Genomic DNA, 6,021 nt, shown 5'->3' on the forward strand with positions numbered 1-6,021 from the left:
AAAAGAAAAAAGACATGAAGAGAAATCTAGAAAAAAAAGGTCTACAACAGGAAAAAAGAAGAGAAAGAAAAAGAAAAGAAAGAAAGGAACAAAAAGAAAGAAAAAAGTTTACAACAAAGTATCCAACCAGGTAGAGAACTACCTCTCATGCTTCAGTTTTATTCTATATTTCAGCAATTTTAGCTCCTCCAAATATATGAATTTCCATCCCTGGAAAGTTGGTGTAATATTCTCAAATATCTTGTTATTTCTGGTTATCCAAATGGCCCATGATCCCAGAATGATGATCTCCATAAAGAATAGACAATGCGGCTTATTTTTCAGATCTTGAAAAGTTTCCAGAACTGATAAATTTGGAGTTCTTGTAGGACAAATGTAATCCCAACATTGCTTTGCAAAAGAGCAACCCCAAAATAAGTGATGTAAAGTTTCTTCCTGTTGACAGTCTCTTACAACACAATTGTAAGCTTCTAAAACAAAGTTCTTTCTCCTGAGCAGGTTCCTTGTATTCACTCTATCATGAAGTGGCTTCCAAAAGAAAACCTTGTGTTTTGGCTGACAGGAACATTTCCAAATCCAATTGAAGTGTGGGGGAGCCTGCTTGTGTCCAATCAGCACTTTGTAAGCCTTGATGGATGAATAAAATTCATTTCCCCAAATGTAACTCCAAGTGTCCAGAGAGTCTATATACTCAGATTGTTTTGTATAGATGCATATATCTTCCACTTGTAGAAATTCCTCATAGGCTTCAGTTGTTAGTGGTAAATGAAACAAGTCCTGGAGGTATTCAGTGTTGATTACTGTTTGGACAGTTATTTGTGGGTTTCTGACAAAAGAGTGAAGGTGATGGTATTTGTGTTTGAAAATGGCTATGTGCCACAGGTCATCCCAGAACAATGATGTCCTACCATCTCCCACATTACATCTTGCTATTGCTTTGTATTGGTCCATGAGAGCCAGGTTTGATTTCCACCAAAAAGAGCCAATCATATTATCTCCTGGAAGTTGCCCATCAGAATAATAAGTTTCCCAGATTAAATGTACCCAAGGTATATCATGTCTATTGAAGAACTTGTGCAGGTTCTTCATGAGAAGGGTTTTGTTTTGAGTGTATATAATCCAAGATTCCCAAACCTCCCTGACTTTTTGGTCTGCAGACTGTGTGCCAGGCCACCAAAGATGGTATTCTATCCTCCATGTCAGAGCTCCTCCAGAGACAGTGTCTTAAATATTTGATAATCTGCTTCTTAATTGTTATGGGAATATCCAAACAGCTCATGAAGAAGACAGATAAAGAAGAAAGAACTGATTTTACCAACAGAACTGTCCCTGCTTGTGTCATGAAGATGGAAATGCCAGCAAGTCTCTTTGCAATTCTGTTAACTAGGGGAAGACACTGTCCACAGTTGGTTTATAAATTCCCAAAGGTAGCCCCAGATATGTAAATGGGAATTGCCCCCTAGCACATTGCAGTGTGTTTGTGAAGATGTCCACTCTAGCTTCCTCAATGTTCAGAGGTACCATTATTGATTTGGCATAGTTGACCTTGAGACTAGTTGCTGAGGCAAATGTATCTAAAAGAGCTTTGAGACAAATCAACTGCCTAGCATTTGCTTGCATGATGACCAGAGTATCATCAGCATACTGAACAATTGGGAAGTCAGGGCAAGAGATGACCTGAAGTGGAGATTTGATAAGATATAATCTCATGGCTCTGTTCAAAATAGTTTGTAGCAAGTCAGCAGCTAGGACAAAGATTAAAGGAGAGTAAGGATCTCCCTGTCTCACTCTTCTCTTTATGTAGAATTTCTTCCGAGGCACTCCATTTAATATGACAGCAGAAGAGGCAGTAGAAAAGAGCAGCTGCATCCATGATATCCATTTATCCCCAAAGCCTTTTGCTCTGAAAATCTCAATGATGGCTTGATGTTCAATTGTGTCAAAAGTTTTTTCAAAATCCAATTTAATTGCCAACATTTCCTCCTTTGACTTATGGCACTGATGGATATATTCATATGCCCATCCTAGGCAGTCTTGAATCACTTTGTCCTTGAGAAAACCATATTGGTTAATGTGAACCAATTTTAGTATTATCTTTTGCAGTCTGTTTGCCAGCAGCTATGTGACAATCTTAAGCACCCCATTGAGCAAAGAAATGGTTCTGAAATCATTTGGTGTGAGTGGAACTTCTTTTTTTTGGAAAACATTTGGTGTGAGTGGAACTTCTTTTTTTTTGGAATCAGAGTAATGAAGGAAGTATTTATACTTTCAAGGTTCACAGTACCAGCATGGAAAGCCATGATGAGATTAATAACATCCTCTTTGATAATATCCCATCAAGCTTTAATGAATTCATTGTTGAAACCATCAGGACCTGGTGATTTATCATTTGGTAGATTTTTAACCACCTCTTCAATCTCTTCCTGGGTAAACTTTTCCTCTAATTGTGTGAATACTTGAGGATCAACTGTGTGTTCGTAAAGATCATGGAGATCAAAATGCATTGTGTGACCATCTGATTGGCCCAATCTATCTCGGAAAGCCTCCCATAAAATTGCAGCTTTTCCCTCATGATCTGTAACTTCCACTTGGTCCTTATTCAACAACATTGCAAATTTTATTATGCCTATGATTAATGGAAGCTTTTGTGTGGAAGAACTTAGTGTTTTCATCTCCAAACTTAACACCTTTAATTTTACCTCTCTGCTTCCAATAAATCTTCTGATTATTAAGTACAGTCAGCAAGCACTCCTTGAGAATAATTCTGCAATTGGCCTCAAACAAAGAAAGATTCCCGAATTCTTCAATCAAGTCCCAGAAGAAGATGCAGGCATTTAGATCCTCAATTTGTTTTTTCATGCATGATAGGCTTTTAGCCCACAATTTCAGTGCTCTTCTCAGGTTTTTAAATTTAGCATTAATCTTTTTTGCCTGGTCAGTATAGCCCACTAGAATATTCCAAGCTGCCTGAACCACTTGTTTAAAAGAGTTGTGCTTTAACCAATAGTTTTCAAATCTGAATACCTTGGACTTTGGAATATTTGTGCAAATCTTGATCATGCATGGAAGGTGATCAGAAATAGGTTTTGCCAAAGGTAGAGCCATGAAGTTAGGGTAACTAGTCATCTAGGTTGCAGAGGTAAAGAACAAATCTAACTTCTCAAGGAGTGGAGATTCCTGCATGTTGCTCCAACTGTACTGTCTACCTTTCAAAGGTAATTCAATCAGTCCCAGATTACTGATAGCCTCATTAAATAAAAGCATCTCATTGACATCTCCTCCAGGTCTATTCCTATTCTCAGGTGATCTGATGAAATTAAAATCACCCATGACTATCCAGTCCACCTCATTTGGCATTTGAATATTGCTAAACCAGTCAATAAATTCAATCTTTTCCTCATGTCTGCATGGCCCATAGATGTTTGAGAGAATCCACTTGTTTGCAAAAAATATTACAGGTGAATTGTATGGAAAGAGAAAATTTGTTCTGAAAAAGCAGTTCTCCTGTGAACATATATCCATTCCAAGCACTCAGAATGCCACCAGAGGCCCCAATTGAAGGCAAAAAATCAAATTTGTTAAATCTTTAAGGGCAAAAGTTGTGAATGTAGGCTAGATCAAAATTCTCTCTCTTTGTTTCTTGAATACACACAACTCTAGCAGCACTTTCCTCCACTTTTTTCCTAATAGCCAGCCACTTATCTTGGGCATTAATACCTCTTATATTCCAATTAAGAATGTTCCAAGATCTGTTGCTATTCATTGTTAAACTGTAGGATTTTATATTGCTGTATCAAGGTCCATCCCTTGATAATATCCTGAAGAATGATGGTTTGCTGAAGGAATAGATGGTTAACAAATCTGCTGTGGTCTTGAATATGCAACAACCAATATTGAAGAAACATATGCAACCAGTTCAACATAATCATAAAGGATAACATAGCAACATTCACAGATAGGTAGGTCCCATGAGTATTACTGGAGTGCCAGAGCTCAGTATCAAGCATAGGGAAGAAAGTGATAGCAAACAAAAGGTACCTCTTAGGGCCATGGTTCATCATATTACAAAAGCTGCTAATCCCAAACCCAACATATAGAACACAGACAGTCTGAATATAATAACAAAGCATTATGCTGCAGTAGGGCCTGTAACTATGAGACCGGCCTATCATTGTGCAAAGTTTAGTTGAGCTCCAGATCCTGTGGCCTTGGTCACCTTGGCCACCTCCTCTTGCCCCTTCTTCTTGGGCCTCCTGGATAACTTCTCTTGGAGTTCATCCTCAGCCACCTTAAAGAAAGATTTAGTCAGGTTCTTAACCACTTTATTTTGAATAAACTAGAGGAATGGCATTGCATGGCAAGCAGATTTAGCACCACATGTTTTCCTCCTATATTCATTATTATCTTTCCTAATTCTGTCACTTCTTCTTAGCTTAGTTTCAACCAAAGGCTCTTTCTCCCTTCTTTTCTTGGATTTAGCTTCTCCAGGAGGCAACAAGATAATTTTGTTGGGAGACACCTGCTGCAGAGGGCTACCAGCTCCACTTGAAGAGTGTGCAGCTGGGCTCATCCCTTCATTTTCTTTGCCCATACCCTGCATGATCTCCTTAAAAATGGGAGCCTGTGATGTTATGTAGCCATCAGGTATATGGAAGAGGATAGTTTCTTCATTATCACAGTTGACAGTAAGCAATTTCTATAGATCAGATTTAAGCAAATGCATTGTCCAGCCAAATTTATCTGGTGTCAACAGCAAATGAATTATGAAGTTGAACCAACTTGCTGGTATTTCAATTTTGAAAGTGTTTCTCTCTCCTTGAGTTGCTGGAGCAAAGTTTTGTATCCAGAGATCCAGACCTTCTTCAAAAATTAAGTGAGAACCATCAATAATATCCAGAGCATGTTTCTCAGCAATTGAGTGTATATCAAACATAGGAGGTGAAGCTGTGGGTACGTTTATCCCAAAATTACCTTTGTTGCTGAAGTTTGAGGATGCCCCCCCCCGAGGGATTGGCACATCTTCTTTTCCTTTATCTGTTGTAGACAATGGTTGTGGGAGTGAAGTGTGTGTGCCTTCAACAACAGTGGAAATAGCAGTAGCAGAAACTTGTTCAATTGGGGCATGAGCAGCCCCCTCATTTGTCTGAATCTGCTGCAACTGAATATCCTGATTCATAACAGATGTTTCTCCACCTTCCTTGAGAGGGGATGCCATCTCAGAAGCATGATGAGCAAAATCAGAACCAACTTCTTGCCCTTCAGAAATGGCCTACTCAGCTTCATTTAGATGTAAGTTATTATCCACCTGGTTTTCATCTAACTGAAGATCTTCCTCGTCATCCTCAGCATGGTAAGCCATAGCAATATTCGGAAGTCCCATGGCCATAGGCTGAATTTGCATGCCCTGATTGACCTCTTCACTAGCAAAATGAGTGAGAGAGAGATGGCCATCTGACAGAGAGACAGTTGTGGTAATACTGCTATTTGGGTGTCCATCATCCTACTGTGGGGCCACTGGATTTGGTTGAGGAAAAGCCCAATGCTGCTCATGATCATTTTGCTCTGTTGGTTCCTCCCAGGCATCCCAGCCCTCATTCTGAATATGAACATTGTGCACTGGCAGAGGCTGAAAACCTGGGAAGTCATTTGCATGCTGAGGGACTGGGTGTGGGTCCACACCATTAGGTGGAATAGGATCCTCATCTGCAGGCCCACCACCCAGCATCTCCTCCAAGAGGACCTCAACTGAGCTGGTCCATGATTCTTCTTCAAATCTTTCCCCTTCAGACTAGCTGATACTCTTTGGTATATCAATCAGTTCTATCACATGCGCTTTAACCAGAATTTCCCCCCTCAAAGCATCTTCTCTCTGCCAACTAATAATTCTCCCCCATTTATAAATCGCCGCAGCTATGTCTTCAGTATTGCAAAAATCGAAAGGAACACCAATGAATAGCAACCAACAAGTTCTATTGAAGTTAACCCTATGCCAATTTCTGCCCTCATTGTGTTTAGAAAATG

Source organism: Triticum aestivum, chromosome 5B, assembly GCF_018294505.1.
Source record: "Triticum aestivum cultivar Chinese Spring chromosome 5B, IWGSC CS RefSeq v2.1, whole genome shotgun sequence".
Classification (NCBI taxonomy): domain Eukaryota; kingdom Viridiplantae; phylum Streptophyta; class Magnoliopsida; order Poales; family Poaceae; genus Triticum; species Triticum aestivum.